Here is a 21512-nt window from a genome sequence, read left to right on the forward strand (position 1 = left end):
CTTAAAAGAGGCCCTGGAAGAATGAGATAATATAATACACATTACTAAAAAAAAATAATTCTGCATGCCCTAATAATTCACATATCTTATAAACTAAAGATCATGAACACATGAACACAAGCACTTCCATGGGAGTAGGATGGGATTTGTATGGCAATAGATGTTTTAAGTCTTAGGGTGAGATCAACAGTCTTGTAAGTAGCAGAGAGATCAAGACTCATTTATTCTGCAGTATAGCCATAAAAGCTTTACTGAAGTCCTTAGCAAGAGCAGTTTCAGTCAGTTCCAAAGAACTGAAAACAAGGCTGGAAAATTACTCATAGAGGCTAGAGGCAAAAGAGAAAAAGAAAATGGAGCAATAGCTACAGTAGGATGTTGATGATGAAGGCTGCTGGAGAATGAACACACTGCAGGCTTGTATTGTAAGGAAAAGCAATTCCATGAGTTAACAAAATGCACGAGAGCACAGAGGCTAGGAGAAACAGGAGGATCAGAGCTTTTGCTTCTTTGCGCTTTAATTAACTACTCCATTACCACACTAGAATGTGAAGCAGAAATTATTCATTCATTCAGATTTCCTAAAATCTTTACAACCATAAATCATAAAATCATTTAGGTTGGAAAAGACCTTTAAAATCATCAAGTCCAACCATAAATGTCACTGCTTATCTTATCTGAAGTAGTTTTACACATATCAACACCAATTCAAGAGTTGCAGAATGGCTCAACTTCATTCCTGTCCCAAACAGTGGCCAAATATTTATCATTTCCTTCACAATACTGGAACAGCTAGACATTTTGCAAGGGCATAAATACAACTGACTTGCTGATAATGGCCTGATTCAAGTAGCTGTCCTTGTTCCTACAACAAGTTTTTTATTCTACAGTTGTTATAATCCATTATTTGAAAAGAAAAAATAATGTTTATTATTAAAGGAAATACCTAGTTAATAATCACTAAACAGACACTACACATTTGAAATATGCAACTAGTTTGTAATAAAATGGTTAATGCATGGTGTACATTACATTTTCCATTTTTCCAGGATAAAAGAAAATCTCCATGTATTTTCTTCATACTAGTTTTGTGAACATTCGTGTATAGAACAAACTACTGAAGTGAGCTGTGACCATTTGGGTTTGCTTCTAATTAACAGAAACCAGCTGCTAATGGTGAGTACATCTTCCCCCAAATACCTAAACATTGACATCTTGGGAGCTCTCATGCACACGTAACATATATTCCAACTGAGATTAAAAGTCAGAAAGATTACTGCCTTCACTCCCTAGAATTCACTGGAGGGATTCTGAAAGCTTCCTTCTTTGCTGCTGAACTTCTTTAAAAAATCCCCGAATATTGGGGATTCCACTCTACTAAGTTAAATTGTGTTTATACATCCTAGAGGTTTGTCTGGTGTTTACATACAGCTACAGGTAGAAAAGATTTGGTTTCACAACCAAATTTTCTATCCACTCTATATGAGTATTTCATCACCAAATTATTTTAACAGCACACATTTAACACAGCAACTTTCACCAACCGGAAAAACTTTCTCAAGTTAGTAAACCTTCATCAGCAAACGCTCCTGGCCTCTTCCAAACATTCACACAGCTCTGCCTCTCTCTCTTCCCCTTGGCTCCTACTTAGGAAAAGGGAGATGCATGGCTCTTGCAACATCACTTTGTGACCAAGCAAGCCTGGCCATCGGCAAACCAAGGCTTCACAGGGTGACTTGCCTGGCAGCCACCCAGGGCTATAGAGAAAGGTCGCCCCTACAAGCTTCCCCACAGTGAGGATCCCACCCAGTAAGGAGCATAAACCTCTGAGTTCAAAGTAATAAGGATCAGGCACAGCAATTTCAAGATTGAAAACAAAAGTACTATTTATACTTTAAGACTAATTTAAACTCTACTCTGAAGCCTAGATTAAAGTAAACTTTCCCTCCAGAGCAAAAGTTGTATATTTACATAAGAATGACTTAGGAGCTAAAAAGTGATTGCTAGTAAACTATGATGACTTCAGCTTCTATCCAAAGGGTGATCATTTTCCACTAAACCTAGCTCAGCCCTTCACTCCCACAGAGCACCATCGGCACCTCCTCATGGGATGTCTGTGGAGGAGAGGAACGGTAGTACCATCCACAGTCACATGCAACTCAACTCAGATTTCCACTGCATTCCCACCTGAGACAGCAGTGGAAAGCAGACAGAAAATGCCAACTTAATGCTCATGTACGGATAGAAACTAAAAAAACCACAAAACAACAACAACAAGTTCCTGGACAGAAAAGGCAAAGATTTCAGATAAGCATGCCACGCAGTTGTTTGACCTTCCCAATTTCTCCTATCAAATGCTTTGCTAACGAGTCACAGAATCATATAACATTTCAAGTTGGAAGGGACCCGTAAGAATCATAGAGACCAACTCCCAGCTACTCACAGGACTACCTAAAACCAATCCATATGACTAAGAGCATTGTCCAGATGCTCCTTGAGCTCCAACAGGCTTGGTGCTGTGACGACTTCCCTGGGGAGCCTGTTCCCATGACCCATCTCAAGTCATTCATACCTGCTTGACTGTGTCCCATTACACGGTTAAAAGATGGATGAGGAAATGATTAGAAGGTGAGAATGTATGTAAGCAGTTACATTTCCGTGATCTTTTTCTGGAGGAATTTAAACAGGATGGTTGGTAGTAAAGAATGACAGCTCCTTCCCTCCAGCTCCCACAAAGGAAGCGTAATGCCCTTCTCTATTTTGCCATGCTCAGCAACAGGCAAAAACATGGTAGGGACACTTTAATATGATCTTCCTGTTTTCTAGAATCTCAGGAAACCATTTTCCTAATCTTTTTTACACTTTTTTTCTCAACACCACACTGCAGAGATCAGGAATTGATCTCAGGTAGGTACACCCTACAAGAGAATGTCCCCAATAATCACAGCACAGTCTCTCCAGCTTGAAATAATAATTTCCACTTACAAACAGCCTTCAAATGTATGATTTCACTATCTTAGTTTTAAGGGATTCTCGAAGAAGAATTTTTCCAAGCTAAGCTAATATTAAGGATGCAAAATGGTGATACATTTCACTACAGACAAGGCAGGCATCTTTTTTCCTGCTTTAGCCATGACACTGCATGCAAGCTTCCAGCTTCTAAAAGGCACCTTATTTGAGAATGCTTTTCACTCTTCTTATTCTACTTATTTTTATTTGTGATCTAGAGGACAAATATTTCAGCTGGCATTTGGCCATCTGTTACCTGTATTGGCTGGGTTAAAATGTAAAGATTTTTCTTCATTTTATTCTCAGAAAGACAGAAAAGCCTAGAATGAGTAAGAAAAACAATACTTAAAAAATAAGCACTGGAATTACTTAATAAATAAGTATTAATTCATACTTAAAAAAATAATCACTGCTCCAGCACACCAATATAATATAGCTGCTATTTGAAATCTACATGTCTGACCTCAGAAATGGTACATAACCAATACAGGAGCTAAAGAGGTCCATGCCCATAAAAATGGGAAGATGATTCAGTTAGCATTCACTCTGAATTGCATACAAAACACTCGTAATCCTGAGCTAATTTAACACTCCTCGTAAACCCTGCACGAATAGAGACAGAAAGTTGAACTTAACACAGGCTGATACAATCCAGGATTTCATGAGTAAGCTGAACTTGCTGGGAAAGAGTCAAGTAACCATAAAAATGTCCTGTTTTATAAGATAAGGAAGCTTTTTTGCCACAACTGGTATTTGTTTTGACTTCTTACATGAAGCTAATATTTATATCCTTCCCTTACAGCTCTTTCAGGAGTCCACCCACTCTGACAACCCATGGCACGAAGCAGAGCAAGGACCAAAGGTTCCCCGGCCACCAACTGGAAGGTGCCCTTTCCCCCTCCTGCCGTTTGTCAGCCTTGCAGGAAAAAGCTGAGAGAAGCACAGATTGGAATAATTACACAGATAGTTTGGGGCTAATTACACAAATTGCTCAGAATCAACAGTATTTTAAAACTATGGAGAAAATGAATACGTGCCATCAGAGTTTCCAAGGGAGACAGATTAAAGAAAAGTGCTACAGCATGAGGAATATGAGTTTTCCCTTAATGCAGCCTCCATGAGGCAAAGAAAGTGAATGGAAAAGCCTATGAGAAATTTTTTTGTAACGTGTAAATATAACATACATACATACATATTAATATAAAACTTCTAGTTTGATTGTAGAAACCCAGATAATTCTTCTAGGCAGCAGTTTTCATCAGTGGCTTCAGCTCTCAAATTATACAACATTATGACAGAATGAAATAATTTTAATGTACCTGCAGTTGTCTGTACCTACAGATTTCATCAGGGAAAAATATAACTGCAATACAGACAAGAAGTAGAGTAGGAATCTCATTCTAATTACAAATAGACAAAAAAAAAAATCATCATAAACTGAGTCAGTTCCTTCCCTCCCATTAGACTACACGATTTCATAATAAAAACCACATAAAACACCACTTTTGCTAAGATCAGGGCAATTGTAAGTTTGCAATTTTAAAGTGGCATATCAGTAAAATAAGCAGAAGGCTCTAAATAAAGAAACAGAACAGAAGATTCAGCAAAATAGCTAAATCTTCAGCTGAGAACAACTGTGGAATCTTTGGAAAGACACAATTCTAGCAGGAATGTGGCCATCAGTGAGTTAAACTGTGAAGTCCTCTATCCCACACGCACTCGGACACTAGGGGAAACTACAGCACATAATGAGTAAAATGCTGATAATCTGCCACTTTAAACATAATCCACAGATAAGGCTAAACTTTCCTCCGTAGATTTCCTAGGTTCCCTAGGGTTGCCAGTGTTCCGGTTATCAGGAAAAACACAAGGCCCTTTCTTATGAAATTCTTAAATTATTACAGAAATAAAACTATTCTGCTTTGCCATACACTGAAAACTCATCCATTTTGATGTGTTTCTATAAGGTCTTATTACTCCCTATTTTCTGTATGTGTTGTGCTGCCGATTAGTGCTGTCTGACAGATTCTCCAAGATGCAAGCACTAAAAAAAACCACAGGTGATCTCCTATGCTATGAAGTCCTCATCTTGCTCGTGATTTCCCACATCCACCCCATAATATGCTTTCCCTGCCTATGTCTCCATGCCATTCAGGCATTCAGACTGAGCCATCTACTAGAAGGACAAGCACCTATCTGAACAGCCAGTATGAAGCCTGATCCACCTGTTTTCAACTGAAATCCACCCCCAAAAAAAGAGAAAAAAGAAGAAAAAAAAAAGATGACAATTCAGACCGTCCTTTGGATTATTACATTCAAATATTTTCTTCGTATGAAAAGAAGTAAATTCTGCCCTTTCAGTCTGAAAAGTCTTTGGAAAGAAAAACAACAGAATTACATCCCAGTGTTACAAGGAGCATGGGGAATTTGGCTTCAGTATTTGCTGTGGCTGTTTCCGTAGCATCCAAGTACCACAAATCAGATGCTGAAGGACTAACGTTTAATTCATAACTCATAAGACTAGGTCAGGCTTATCCCAGGATTAACAGGATACAACAGAACCATAAATAACCGAAATTACAAGGGCTGTCATTGCTTGGCATTGTAATTGATTCTGATCTGGGGGTTTTCTTTAGGTTTTGGGAAGGATTGTTGGTTTGGTTGCTGGCTTTATTTTGTTTTTAATGCCAATTATACATTTTTCAAATGCATAATTTTTTAATATTTAAAATCTGATAAACAACTGTTAATTATATAATTAATAATCCACTCATCTTCAAAAGATTTTAATGCTTCCCTATCAGTAGAGATACATAATATTGTACTCGTTCCCACTTACTTCACGGAAAAGAAAACAAATGTAATCATTTAAAACAAAATCAACTTTTAAAGATTTTCTACAAAGTTGAGTACAAATAAAATGAGACTGTATAACTACCCATAAGTTTATATGTTTCTATCAAGACTAATCAGTTGTCAATATTAAAACAGTGTATTCTAGCCAGTCGTGAAATTAATACTTGAGACATTCTAGCGTTGTTTTTAACTCCAAAGTAGAGGAGAAAAGGCACTACAGAAATCATGTGTGTTGACATCATGAGTCATCTATTTATACTTTTTAAAGTAACTGCCACAATTAGTTTGAGGCACATCAGTTTAAGGGAAGAGTAGAAAATACATTTAAAAGGACCAAGATTAAGAATTTAACTGTGGCTTCCACCTACGCTTAGCAACTGGAAATTCATTTCCAGTCTTAAGCACAGACTGGACCCCAAAGACCTGTTTTGTTCTCTACACACAAACTGGCTGGCACTACTGGTAGAAATGCTGGGCCTGTGTAGCTACATTTTCCACCTGGAGCTGATGGAGACTATTATTAGAGATACTGAAATGAAGACTAGGCTATGGACCACGAAGGAGAGCTAGCATGTGCTCCATGAAAATGATGTCAATACCTACACCGAGGCATGTCTGAGAACACAGAGCACAAAACTACAGGATGCTGATGACAAAAGCACATACATATTTTTGAAGAGCATTTGACATACTGGATGTCAACTCAATAATGTCCCCATACGGGACTAAGAAAGCTGAAGTACACAAAATAAGATCTCACGAAGCACATATGCTGAGGAGCAGGAGGTCACCATCAGTCAGCTTCACCTTTCTGCAACAGGTACTTAGGTGGGAGCGGTCACTCAATGTGTGTACCTGGTTGGCGACAGGCAGCATGTCCTCCCAGAGACACTGAAGGCCACACGCTCCCCACCTCCCACAGCTGGCATGCAATGTGCAAGCAGGATCCCCATGACAGTGGTCCAAAGAGAAAACTTCAACCCCCTTCTCCTTTCTGAATGCACACTCTGCATCATAACATGACATCCATGTGAAAGAGGTAGATGCTTTCCCAATGGACCCACCTTCTCAGCTTAATCTGTAACAGTGTAACACGGTAGGCCACAACCATGGAATGCCTATGAAAACAGAAAAATATTTATCCAATTCAGCATCCATTTCTGGGTGTGGCTCTATAAATTCAAAACTCTTTCCATGGGAACAATCGTGAAATAGGTTAAAAGTATCTATCCATACATATGACAGTTCCAGTGTGAAAGAAATAGCTGTAATGGGACAAGATTATATATAAAGTTACAAAACTTCAAATTTTAGTCTCTTTTTTAAAATAAGGCTAAAGATGTAAGTAGACAGTGAGGAACACCCATAGGAGATAGAACTACAGGTCATTTCAGGCTGATGCAGTGAAAAACAAGGAAGCTAAAGCATTCAGCATGAAAAATCAAAGTAATTTCGAAATCCTTACTTATTTACAACATGATGTGCCATTCCCATTTTAAACAAGGAGTAAAACCTTTTGTCTCTTATTTTCAGATTTCATACACAAACACTCTGCATTTTGCATTAAAAAGACCATTCACCACATACTGTAAATAAAATATGGTGACTTGGGTTGGGGGGAGGGGGGGCAGCAGAACAAAACAGAAGAGGCACAGAACTCCTTTCTGAAAGGACACAACCACATTGTCACATACGCTGCAAGAGAAACAACAACCAGATCATCTCCGTTTATGAACAGACTTCATTGCCTTGAAGGAAGGAGACAAGAACTTCATTGCCTTGAAGGAAGGAGACAAGAAGAGTGGCTCTCCGTCACAACTTGAAATGTGGCATATCATTCAATTTCAAACTAGATGGCCAAAGCCGAATGAACACACATGCAAAAACCGGTAACTCAACAAACACTGCATGCTTGTTGAAGTTTCCCAACAGCAGTAAACTACTGGAGTACAAGTCATTTGTGAACCAAATGGTTCAAAAGGAAAAAAAATTCACCTCAATACAGCACAAAGCAACTTACTAATTCACTGCAGTAGAAAGTAATTTGTGAATTGAATCCTGGAGCATGTTTCCTTTCACTTTTGTTTACTTTGGAGTTGAACGTTCTTAAACTACATGGGCTACATGCTAAGTAACAGTCACGGGGGTGTTGGTGGGGGTGTGTGTATTGCCTATGCACAAGTATATATTTGGAAATTGTATGAAGACTAGGAATGATCAGAAGCCTTATGCCATGGAAATATGGAATAGGTACAAGGAGTGTTTAACATCACTCTTGAATTTTAAGGTTCAGGAGGTCAGCCCATGCTTGCAGACCTTTCCTCCAAACAAGGTTACTACCGTGACCTCTTCAGAACTGCCTGCATCCTGGTGTATTTTTTTGCCCATCTCTGCTCCAAGTTTTCATCGTGGTTGGAATTCCACAGATGGTCCCCATCGCCCCCAAAGAAATACTCTTTCCAGATGAACTCCCCAGAACAGGACTTAATTCCTTAGATGGCAGAGGGATATTTTCCAGAAACTCCTAATTCTCAAGAGCACAACAATGGCTAATACTTAATCATTCTATAATCTTAGAAAATCTGGTAGAAGTTTAAAAACATCTTCACGAGACACTGCTGTTCCAATAAATGCTGGAATCTCTCTGAGCAGCATTTGGTAACCGTGCATTAAAGGATCTGGGTGTCCCTTCTCATCCTTTCAATATAAACAGCATATTCTTAATAAAGCCTCTGCTAACATAATGCTTTTGAAGTTTTAACTATTTTAAACATGGTATTCTAATGTCCTTTAACAAACACAAAGAACAGTCAACAGTTCAATACTGCAGTCTCTCCTTTCTCTTACTATTTTATAGTTGTTGATGTTAATGATTTGCTAAGTTGACTTCCCTTCAACCACAGCCTCTGTTTCTAAAGGTTCCTTAAAGTAGCAAGAGACATTATAACACAAAGATAAAAGGAAAGATATTTTAGTATGTAATTTCCCAGCTGAAGCATCACACACAGCTGTGCCCACAAACACCCTTCATGCTGTCACAGTATTACAGCAATGCATACACGTACACCCTTTGGCAAAAATAATCCATGTTTATCACAGAACACGTGCATTCAGCTTCCATGTTTAGCAATCCTTTTCCAGGATTTCTGCTTGCATCTTTGGTTAAATGCTGTAATTCCCGCATTGCATATCCATTCTACAGAAGGGACAAAACATGTATTTCTCCCTTAGAAGAAATCTGGTATAATTAGTAACAGAATAATTACTATAAAGAAGTAAGTTGTATCCCCTCTGTACACAGATCTATCTCTCACACATACTAAGTGGACTTACTGAGCATGTTTATCAGGAAGGAGATGAGAAATCCTGTAACTCAGATGATACAGAAGTGTATATAAGGAAAATCTTTAATTTCCTACATTAGTATAATACTTTAAGGGGAAGTCATCAAAGAGAGGTAAACATGAATAGAATGAGAATAAAGGAAATCTTGATTTAATAATTGATTTTTAATCTCCTTTGCATTTATACTTCACTGACTTTAAAAAAAAAATAAATCTAATATTCACTGGCTGCCATAACCACTGAAACAAACATTAACTCTAAATCAAATCAAAACAGGATTTTAAAGTAGTGAAATAGCTCACTAAAGATACCTTATGGGAGTGGTAAAATGGGTTTACCGAAACTCTCTTGAACTCAAAACAAAGTTGTTGAATAAAGAATTTTCTGCAAGAGCGGTTTATTCTAATCGTGGCTCAGATTTTTAAAGGTTTCACTTCACTGCCCCAAAGCCTTCCCGGGATCTTTGCAGAGGTTGGGCACCATCTTCTGCACATTAAAACAGGATCCCATTGAACAACCGAAAACCCAAGAATGAGTATATTAAGCTGGCGCTTGGTGAGATTTTTAAATGAGCCACGTTGAGCTACTGCTCCTTGGTAACACCATTGCACGCTCCTCTTCCCCTGGGTGAATCCCCGCAGACGCGGAGGCCACAGGAGGAGGGCTGCGAAGGGCGCCTGACACTCGCCCAACACAAGGTACCAGCAAAGTCTGGTAAAAACCTGCTCAGTCACTCCCACAGCATTATCTAATAAGAGAGGCTGATTTCAAACTTTCCTCTAATTCGAAATTTAAGTTTTTTGTTGAAGGCTCATGTTCTGAAAATTAGGCTGGTTACTGTTCAACACTTTCTTCAAAGATCAAAATTCAAGTTGCCTCAAAGTCAATTCATTATTCTCTTTTTAAACACACCGATTCAAATTTTAAAAGGCAGATCACTTTTAACTGAATGCTTTACTTTAAAAAGAAATATTAGAATTGCCATATTAGAATTACCACCAATCCTCAATCTTTAAATAAGATTAAACACACTACTTCTGCCATACCACTCCTCATGTTTATAGATTTCTTATTTTTACCTTTTCAAACACTTTTGGCAAAGCAGAGAGCAAGTGATTTTTCTTAGTTTCCCTCACTTCTATTGTAGCTGACTCAGGCTTGATTTCAAATGTCTGCAAAATCTATTTGGTGTCTGGACTACTAATCCACAGAGGTCCCTTTTTCAACTTGTTTCCTTGGAAGCTGATGGAATCAATTCTATTACTGTTATTTTCAGAAAAAATTATAGAAGTTCAAAGACTACTGTTTTGTTTTAAATAGAGCCAGCCTTTGAAATTCAACTACCTGCCAGTGGTCTAAAATGCCTTTTTAAACAGTTCACATAACATACTAAGTAATAAACATAAGGCAAAACTTTTGCAAGTATGAAAACATAGGAAAACACCCACATACCATGACAGCTTGTTTCGACCTACACATACAATATAAATCAAGCATTAGGTAACAGTAGCTTAACTAATTCTATTAATCTCTATGAGTAAGCGTTTCATTTGGCCATTTTCACATCCTGTAATTATTCCAGAGGAAACGTAGGTTAAAGGTTCAACTAGCATTTAAAATGTCTCCTAAAGCATAATTATATCTACAAGACTTAGCCTGTGGGTAAAATTGAGAAACATACAACACAAAGCATTTATTTTTCTCAAATACACTGCGGAGTCCAATTATTCCAAAGAATGTCTTTCTTATTATTAACACTCAGTTCTATGCAAATCATATCTCAAAAGGAAAAGCTATATGCAACCTGCACAGTTTGGGTTGTGAAACTTTATTACTCATCTATAATAAATGGTTAAAACAGAACCATGAGCTCCCTTAAGTTCATTTGAAGGAAGAACCATAAAAACATAGTCACCGCTGTCAATTGCTCCATGTTCAGAAGGGGATCAAAAGGGGATCATTGCAAGAGCACAGTCCTCAAGAGCAGCCCTGTTTGTTTAATTGAAAAACATGGTTTCACACCAAACACAAAACACCTATTGGCTTTTTTGTCACTTGTTTTTGGAACAGAAACTGGTTTTCAAAGTTTGGAAGAGAGCCCACAAACTGTGCGTGTCATGATGGACCCATTTAGATAAAATATGCTCTTAGGGAATATAAAACCAAAAACCAAGTAGCTCCATAAGCTGAAATTGCGTGGCATACAGTGGGCAAAGGTGCACATTCAAAACAGGCTGGAATTCAAGTCAAGTAGATAATACATTACAAGAGACTCTTGCAATTCTTATCAACAGAGTCCTCTAATCTCCTTCTTTCCATTAAATATGCATGAGCGCTATATGCAATACACATTAATTTCAAACCAAAAGATAGTCAAACATGTTAATTTGCCATTGGCAATTTATAAGACACATAAATAAAAGGCTATTTGCCATTATTAATAAGGCTCTGATTTTGCTCAGCTATGGGCTCTCTTTGATTTTTGATGTGAAAGCATCAACGGGAGGTGTTCATAATGCAGTTTGTAAGCACCAATTCAAAGTTTGGGTCCTGTAGAACAACTACTTCATGACTTATTGCAAGTGATGTAATTGGTGGAACCTGACAAGCAAGTTCCAAGGTTTTAGTTAAAAAAAATTATATGCAACTCGAAAAACTCATGAAAAGGACATTAATGTTAAAAAAATCAAGATGTCAAAATTAGTAAATACTAGAATTAAGGCTGTTCATGAGGCGTTAATTCAGACCTCTGTTATGTACGCAGTGTAATGTGGGCTTGCTCAGTATTACAGAGCAAGGTTTTAGCCAAGCTAAAAACCCCAAAAGAGCACCACAAAAAAAGCCCCAAACACCAATGCTCCCATGACCAGTGCAATGTTCTAAACTGATACAAAAGTCTAAGAAATCACTGTACCACCACATATAAAAAGATTGCATAAAAGCACAGAAAGGGGAGTTTCTTAAGATACTATATAACTACTATAGTATCAAGCTGAAAATTAAAGCTAAACCAAAATGACCATAGGTATTGAGTAAGAATTCTGGATTACACAAAGCTTTCCATTATTTATTTTAAGAAACATTCCACGGTTTTACTAAAAAGCCCCCAAACCACCCTAACTGGTTTTGACATATTTTTAGAGTTCTTCCAATGTTTTCCTTTCACTGGCGATCTTTCTTCAGATTTGCATTAACATCTCACTCACCAACACAGACGGCTAATGGATCTGTACAGGTATCTGCCAAAGGCGGCAAGCACTAAAATACAGGCAACAGAACAAAGCCCAAGATTTTATGTTTCGAACGCTCTTCCTAATCGTTTTGACCTTCCAATATCCAGTTGGAGAGATGAGGTCAGAGGGCATCTTAAAAGGATTTCCCAAGTGTCTTCTACAAGATAAAAGATAAAACTGTACCTATTCAGGAAGACACCTCTTTGCCACTAAAAACAGTTTTCTGATTGTTTCTCATTTAATCCAGTTTATATTGATGACGTCTAGGGGATGGAGAGGGAATGGAAATAGCAAAACACTGTTTCTCCAATCCTAGTGTGAGGAAATGTTGTTCAACAGTGTATGAAGTAGCAGCTCGCTCCAACGTGTCCCTGACCTTTCAGCACTATGAAGTAATCTTTATACAAGGACTAACTGTTCTCACACGGTTCCTGCACTGTACAAGGTACTAATCTTTTTGTTAATACTTGGCATTCAGGTCTTCTTGTTCTACTTCTGTTTTCCCAAGGAAACTATTCATCACCGATATAATCCCAGTTCACCGATATAATCCCAGTGCAGCAATACAGCACAGGATCCTGTCCCAAATGCAGGTCTGGCTTTTCAGTTCCTTCCTCTTCCTTCCTCAGTATCTCAGCGTCCCCCTAGACTGGAAATGGACATCAACTCTCTGCATCAGTAATCCTTTTGTTCTGATGGAAAAATTGGTCAACTTTTATGAGTGACATGTGAAAGGGCCAGGCTTAGACATTTTGCTTGCTGGCAAAAGTCAAGTTCTGTTGGTTTACAGCGGGAACACCTGAAGCAGGTTAGCTTTAAGCATCAGATTTGCCTATGTTAGGCTCAAGATTTCCCTTCCTCTTTCTATACTAGTACTAGTGAGTTGCTACATGCTATAGAGAGCCACATTACTGTTGCCAAACACCGGCAAGTCCATTGCAAGCACTCAGTGCTTGGTTTTCCCTCCCAGTCAATGCAAGAGGAACTCCTGGGTCATACTGAAAGCTTGCAAGGCATGATCTAAAGTCAATGCAGATGATGTGAATTATTCAAGCATTCCAAACACATCTCTCCTCAAAGATCAGTCACTTAATGCATCCAAAGTTAAGATGTATTTTTGAAGAGAAAGGCACATGGTAAAAAGAAAAAGTTTTTATAGAATTAGGGTGGGTTCAGACATCTCTAGCAATGGATCTTACTCAGTGTGCAAAGAATTATAAATTGAGTGCTATTTTTCTTAAAGCATAAGGCATCTGCAACACTTGTGCAAGGAAAATAGTGTTCAATTGATATATGCAAATAACACAAGCATGCTGATAGCTAAAATTCAGAAAACTGCAATCAATTGGAAATAAACGCTAATCTAAATCAAGCCGCACAATATTGGCAAGTTTTATTGCAAACAATATGAAAACGTGTGCACAGTCAAATATAAATTTTGCTTGTTGAAGGAAAGTATGGCATCATGCACATGTTGTTTACAGCCACTGCTAATGAAAAGGTGCCAACGCAAACCAACTTGTGAACTCTGCACTGCTCAGTAGAAAGAAACTGAGGCCCTGATTCAGCAAGCACCTACTTTTGCTGGAACATGTTACTCACCTTGAAAGTTCAAAGGAATGTCTCACCCAAAATGAGCTGTCAGCCTACAATAACACTTCAATGCTTGAGGCTGAAACAGGTACCTAAAAAAAAAGCCACACCAACTCTGTATACATTGTGAAGAAGTGTGATGTATACTTTCAGATGGGGAAAAAAGTTCCTTGTGATTTTTTGTCACAGATGGCCTGTCACAGCTCAGAAACTGACCCATAGTGGTCAGTGGGCAGAGTTTAAACTGATGGCCCATTCATTTATAAAAGATGCTTGGCACTGCTGATGGTGAGGCATGGTGTTCTCTGTAAGAAAGACAGTTACTTCAGCTTTCTGTACAAGGGTCCTGCCTAGCAGGACAGGTATAAACCAGCACCGACTTATAATTCCTTACCCAGTATGTCCTATAATTACCTTCCGCAAGAACAGCACTCTGGTGCTCAGCCTATTTGTGCAATATGAAATAAAGAAAAAAAGCACCCAGGAATTAGCTATACAGCTTTCATTCTAATTCCAATTATTTCCAGGAAGGAAAGGGTGGGGTGAGTAAAATTAAATGCTTACATGTAGTTATTAGTGCTTTGGAAACATTAATTTATCTAGAAGCATCAAATATTAAATCCCAATCAATGGTCTTTGCCAAAACACACAAAATTACAATAAAGCAAGAAGACCACCAGCTCTTCTCACTACAGCTCCACCTCTGACCTAGCAGTGGGTGCAAGGCAACCCTGGCCATCTGCAGCCAGCCTCTGCACGAGCTGGCACCCTGCTGCCATCACCAGCCTGCCTTCGCTGCTTCCATGCAGTGCCCCTAGTTAACTTAGCCAATCATGATGTGCACCCAAGAATGTCTTTGGACTCTAGGTATTAGTTAAGTATTAGCATTTTCAAAATGCATCTGGTTGAGGAGGGAAAACAGAAACCTGCTAGACCTGTTCACCTCTGCTTATCTTAAATGCCCTGATCTTTGGTAAGATATTTAGTATCTTAAAACATATGGGTGTTTTTCAGACGTCTTCTGTACAACTTGCAATTACAAAACCTGTGCTGGTTTTGGCTGGGATAGAGTTAATTTTCTTCATAGGAACTAGTATGGGGCTATGTTCTGGATTTGTGCTGGAAACGATGCTGATAATTCAGGGATGTTTTGGTTACCACTGAGCAGGGCTTGCACAGAGCCGAGGTCTTCTCTGCTTCTCACTTACCCCACTAGCGAGCAGGCTGGGGTGGTACAAGAAGTAGGGAGGGGACACAGCCGGGACAGCTGACCCCCAGTGACCAACAATGTCATGCTCAGCATATAAAGCTGGTGGAAGGAGGAAGGGGGGATGACATTGAGAGCGATGGCATTTGTCTTACCAAGTAACTTACACGTGATGGAGCCCTGCCTTCCTGGGGATGGCTGAACACCTGCCTGCCCGTGGGGAGTGGGGAATGAATTCCTTGTGTTGCTGTGCTTGCATGCACACCTTTTGCTTTGCCTATTACAGAATCACAGAATGGTTAGGGTTGGAAGGGACTGCTGGGGATCACCTAGGCCAACCCCCTGCTAAAGCAGGTTCACCCAGAGCAGGTTGCACAGGATCACGTCCAGGTGGGTTTTGAATGTCTCCAGGGCAGGAGACTCCACAGCCTCTCTGGGCAGCCTGTGCCAGGGCTCCGACACCCTCAAAGTAAAGAAGTTTTTCCTCATATTCAGAAGGAACTTTCTGTGTTTCACTTGGTGCCCCATTACCCCTTGTCCTGTCACAGAGCACCACTGAAAAGAGCCTGGTCCCATTCTCTTGACATTTGTTCTTAAGACATTTGTAGACATTGGTAAGATCCCCTCTCAGTCTTCTCCAGGCTACACAGGCCCAGCCCTCTCAGCCCTTCCTCAGAAGGGACATGCTCCAGTCCCCTAATGCTCTACCAGCTGGGGTTAAACCATGACAGTCTTTTTTGGCACCCAGCATGGGGCTTCAAGGGTTGAAGATAAAGATAGTTTAATAGGACAGAAAAAAGAAGGGAAATAATAATAATAGTGGTGATAATGATAAGAGAACTACAATATACAAAATAAGTGATGCACAAGGCAATTGCTCACCAATCATGAACTGATGTCCAGCCAGTTCCAGAGCAGCAGACCCTGGCCAGCCTTCCCCAGGTAACCATTACGTGTTGGGTGCCAAAAAGGAAGGCTGTGGTTTAACCCCAGCTGGCAACTAAGCACCATCACTCACTCCCCCCACAGTGGGATGGGGGAGAGAATCAGAAAGGTAAAAGTGAGAAAAGTTGTGAGTTGAGATAAAGACAGTCTAATAGTTAAAGCAAAAGCCATGCACACAAGGAAAGACAAATAACAAATTAATTCACCACTTCCCATCGGCAGGCAGCTGTTCAGCCACCTCCAGGAAGGCAGGGCTCCATGTAACGGTTACTTGGGAAGACAAACGCCATAACTGCAAACATCCCCAATTTCATCTTCTTCCCCCAGCTTTTATTGCTGAACATGATGTCATATGGCATGGAATATCCCTCTGGTCAGCTGCAGTCAGCTGTCCTGGCTGTGTCCCCTCCCAGCTTCTTGTGCCCCCCCTCCTGCTCGCTGGTGGGGTGGGGTGAGAAGCAGAGAAGACCTTGGCTCTGTGCAAGCCCTGCCCAGTGATCACCAAAACATCCCTGAGTTATCAACACTGTTTCCAGCACAAATCCAGAACATAGCCCCATACTAGCTCCTACGAAGAAAATTAACTCTACCTCAGCCAAGACCAGCACAAACCAGATTTCATAAAGTAATTTTATGGATCCAATAAAAGCAGGCATCTGGTATCATCTTATATTTCCTTTTTCAGAAGAGATCTGCTCATCTGTAAGAGTATTTATTGTAATTTTGTTCTTTGCAGAATACTTAAATATATATGGTTTGATTTTATGGAGTACCTTCCAGTTACAGTGTTAGCTTATCTGATGGAGATGCAAACCCCATGCACCTAAACCTAAAATCTTCTATTACACTGGTGAAACTAAATATGGCACGTTCTCCACAGCTGCCTCAGGGACACATTCCTGAGCCAGACCCACTGTCATCCTGACAGCTCTTAGGAGCCACTATTACTGTTACCAGTTAATTACATAAAAACAAAACATGGTTGTCAGGCTGAAGTGTCCAGTATTTGAGAACATTTTGTTTGGTTCTGGCCACATCTTAACATGTACATACAGAAAATTTCAGTCCCACAAACACAAAATCACTGTATTCCATTTTGGATAATTCCTCATGCTTTAAAACTGTTTTTCCAATGTCTTTCCTTCATATTGTGTAAATGCACACACAGGGAAACCTTTACACATGCATATAAATGATACAGAATTCTGAAAGACAAATCAGTACTTATGCTTTAAAACCCTTGATCTTGCCTTGCTTTCGTCTATGAATGCTGCAAAGTGAAAAAAGACTCAATATTTAAGTTGTCTACCACAGCTAAAACATGCATCATACATTCCAGAATATATCATGGCATTAAGCACACTGTGCATCAAGTAAGTAAATCAAAGCCATAATATTATTTTTTTTAACTATATCAATTAGTATTTCTTGATAAGAATGTGTCTTCTATGGCAGGTGAAAGAATAATTTAACTGCTGCTATTAGCTCACCTTCTGGTTATAACTTCCAGATACCACATTATACAACTTAAAATTGTCCTCAATAAGTTACTGTCAATTTGACATTTACACTGGTGCCACTAGTGTTAATTTTCAGTTCTCATTCAGATGGACAAGGACTTTAACCTAATAATTACAAGAGTACATAGGCTACTAATACTAATTACAAATGTAATTATTATTTTAACTAATAATAATTTTATATTAAATATGGTTTTTATAAGAGTAATTATTAGTGCTAGCACAACTGGTCTTTGTGACTCTAGAGGCAAGACCTGATTTGTGTTATGTAAATGGTATATTTTCTGTATATTTCTCACTTTTATAACAGGTTCAATAGCTGAATTTGAAAAAGTTGGCCTCATTGTTTTTACTCACCTGGGTGAATAAACCCTAGCTCCACAGAGAACAGAAGAATTCTATTTCTATATTATCATCTTCCCCTGTGATACAGAAAGTCCTTTTTAAAATACTGCCAGGTACTAAAAACAGATTTAGCATTTTCTTAAAACAGGAAGACCTGTAGTAGGAGATGAGCTCCCCATTATCCATCTGTTCCCAGTTGTTTTTATTTATGTTACCAAACTTCCCAGATGTTATACTCTTCATCTTTTCTCCCTGTGAAACAATAAACTATGTTCCTCTTACAAGCTCCTTATATCTACCTTTATATTTAAACATTAAAATAATTTTTAAATAAGAGATGTGTTAAATTCTTATTTTCTGTAGGTATTTCCAAGCAGCATTCACCAATTTCCTCTTGCAAACTACCTAACAAAGAGAGAAAGAGGCAGAGTGTGCTTATGGGTGTGGGGATGTGGACAGCAGCATGGGGTTAACTTAGCTGGAAATAAAACTAGAGGTAGCCTTACCTGCAGTGAGCCATTCATATATAGTAAAAGGAGGAGAAGCAAAGAACAAAACAAATGCCACACCTGCAGGTCCACTAACAAATGAAAACAAGCAGGGAAAGGAAAAATATGCGATACCCTTTCAACCTCTGCCTCACCTCAGCAATCTCTATGGTGCAACCTTTATCCTAAGGAGAACTGCATGCAATCTCACCCACAAACATGCAGTGCATGTCTACGCTGGTTGGCATGACTCTGCTGCTGCCCCTAACCCGTGCCAGTTGACACAAATTACAGGAGTCCCCAAACTGTCCAAAGCTATTAAAACATGATGAAAGGAAAAGAACTGGCTCCTTGCTTGACCACAAACACTAACTCGAAAACAGACACTATCTGCAACTGCAAAGTATTCGTGTTGTAAAAGAAGTTTTCAACAGTATGTGGTACTGTCTTCCAGCTTCTCAGGAAAGCAATGAAGAGAGGGTTACTTAAATAAATAATTTGTGTTTCTCTACTTATGTGATTTCTCTTGCTATGAGTTACTCTAATGCAGTGGAAAAGAGCACTCATGAGGTTGTTGTGTGGTCTGTGTCAAAATAGTCAGAACAGAATCATAAAATGTGTTCTTAAATCTCCAAACAGTATTTTATCTCAGTACGTGTTCTACTTGGAATTGTCCATATCTAGTAAAAATGCTGTTCTTTCCTCTAAGAACAACAGAAAATTTTCTGTTATGTTACCAAGTTCCTTAAAACTAAGAGGAGGAAGAAACTGAGTCATGTAGGTCAGACATCAATATTTTAAATACGCTATACAGAGCTTTCTACAGAAATGCACAGTATACCTTTAAATACAATAATTGATTTTTTCATACATACAAGCCATGGCGTAGTTATTAAAAGGTTTAAGTTACAAGCCATGCTTTGGGGGATTTAAAAAAAAATAATCTAGCTTCTATGCTTTGTGTATGCAAAATGGTACAATGTACTATTATGCCTGCAATCACTGTTTTCCTGAGAAAAAGACCAAACAGATGGAATGGTCGCTACATCCAAGACTCATCACAGATATATGCTCTAGAATTTAACAGAGCAATTTCATAGACACCAAGCAGTCAGGCAACACCACACATTCATAGTAGTGAAATAAGAAGGGTCTCAGGACATGCTTTAAGCATTGAATATCAATACATTGCTCAAACATAGAAACTCAAAAACTCAGGAAGATCTTGTGAAACACAGAACTCCACAAAAGTGTCCTGGCAGAACAGGTCTTTGGTTTAGAGTTTACGCTCCTTCATAACCCAAAGACACCTCTAGAAAAAGGCTGTGATCTCAGGTATAGTCTGTGGACAGATTTTATTGCCTTAATGCCTCTCTTTTGTGATGAAGCCTCCAATGCTGTACCAATAATTTAACCCTTTTGTTTTACCAGAAGAAAGCTGCTATCTTTTAAAAATTGCCTGGTAACTGAAGTCCTGCTGAGCAAGCAGCAAGCACTTTGCCAAAGGCAGAGAATCTAAAACCTGTTATGGCAAAACCATGCTGGCAAACCACAGCGGGCTTGGGATCTGAGAGTTCGGGCCATGATTCCTACACAGCTTCAAAAGGCAGTTGGGGGGTTGGTGTTATCAACTCATGACATTAGGAGCCACATACCTCAGTGGGATGACTACTCAAAAGACCCTGCCATCCTACACAGATTTTGCCTCCCTGTATATGTCTACTTTCTTCAGATACCTCCCCAACAGCTACCTGCCCTGCTAGAAAGAAAAAGTAGCCTTTTGAAATCCAGGCAGAGCTTCCTTGGTTTGACAGCTCCTGAACTTTTGTCCTGTGGACAAAAACCCACTCTGGAGCAGCTCATCTTGAGGTGGTTTCCCTCCTTGTCTATTTTTTCCCATGCTTTCTTTATTAAACTACACATTTAGCATACACAATCATTCACATACACACAGTATGCTATGTATACTTACAGTATACGTACATGTAAAGCATACATAAAGGAAACACATTATTGGCCACGTTAGCAAGCAGACTGCACGAGCGGCCTCAGCAGAGTCCGGCCCCATCCCTAAAACTTCGCTCTCGTTTGCTGCAGCAATAGCAAGCCAGATGACAAACTGTCCATTTATAGGAGGTAATTTTCCAGCTCTTGGTCCTAGAAATAACTCGTACAGGGAGAGTTTTACTCCTGTCAGCAACTAGTGCTCTCTAAACCAACACATTCTTGCTTTGAGGGGCAAGAAGATCAGCAAACCGCTGTTAATTCAAAAGACACCCCTGCAGTCAATTTAGACCATTGTAACTCCATTCCACACTTGCTAAACCTTTTCATTGAACCTTATTAGAAACAGCTCCCCTGCACAGGAGGAAATTAGAGGGTTTCTGCAGTGCATTCACACCACAACAAGTCGTACGAGAGCAGCTACGTGCTGGAGCATTTTCCATGGCCCTTATATTAAAGCAACTCACTTTACAGGTCAGCGCTCTGGCAAGCTTGCTCCTTGGCAAGACTTGCAGCTTCCACAGTGGCAGAGTGAAGTAGCCACAGCTGTACCAGCTGTACATTTAATGCCGAGCACAGGTTCCCGGCACAGTGTTATTAAATAATATGAGTTCAGTGTAGCAGTCAAGATTACACATTAAGCAACCACGAGCAAAACAGGAGCAATTAGAGAACAGCTAGGGAGTGCTCAAACGTGTAACCAGATACTCTCATAGCCAATACATATCAATACAGCGTATAAAAACATGGTCAAGCCCCACAGCTCTCTCCCTCTGAGTGTTATCGTTGGGTGGTCTTGCAATGAAAAGTACGTGTTAAATCACATCTTGTCCACCCATAAAGACAGCCAGCCATAAACTGGCTCCTGACACTTAGAAAGTGCTCCAGTCAATGCTGCTGGTAACTCGAGTAACCCCGAAGAGGACATTTCTGGACAGGGTGATGGCTGACCACAGGTTTTCATACAAAA

General features: G+C 39.4%; 1 protein-coding gene across 1 annotated transcript in view; it reads right to left on the reverse strand.

The window, feature by feature from the left end:
* The window catches only part of BMPR1B (bone morphogenetic protein receptor type 1B), a 253229-nt gene that overhangs the window by 201108 nt on the left and 30609 nt on the right, over positions 1-21512 (reverse strand). The window lies entirely within an intron of this gene.

Source organism: Falco peregrinus, chromosome 2 (assembly GCF_023634155.1).
Source record: "Falco peregrinus isolate bFalPer1 chromosome 2, bFalPer1.pri, whole genome shotgun sequence".
In the NCBI taxonomy this organism is placed as follows: domain Eukaryota; kingdom Metazoa; phylum Chordata; class Aves; order Falconiformes; family Falconidae; genus Falco; species Falco peregrinus.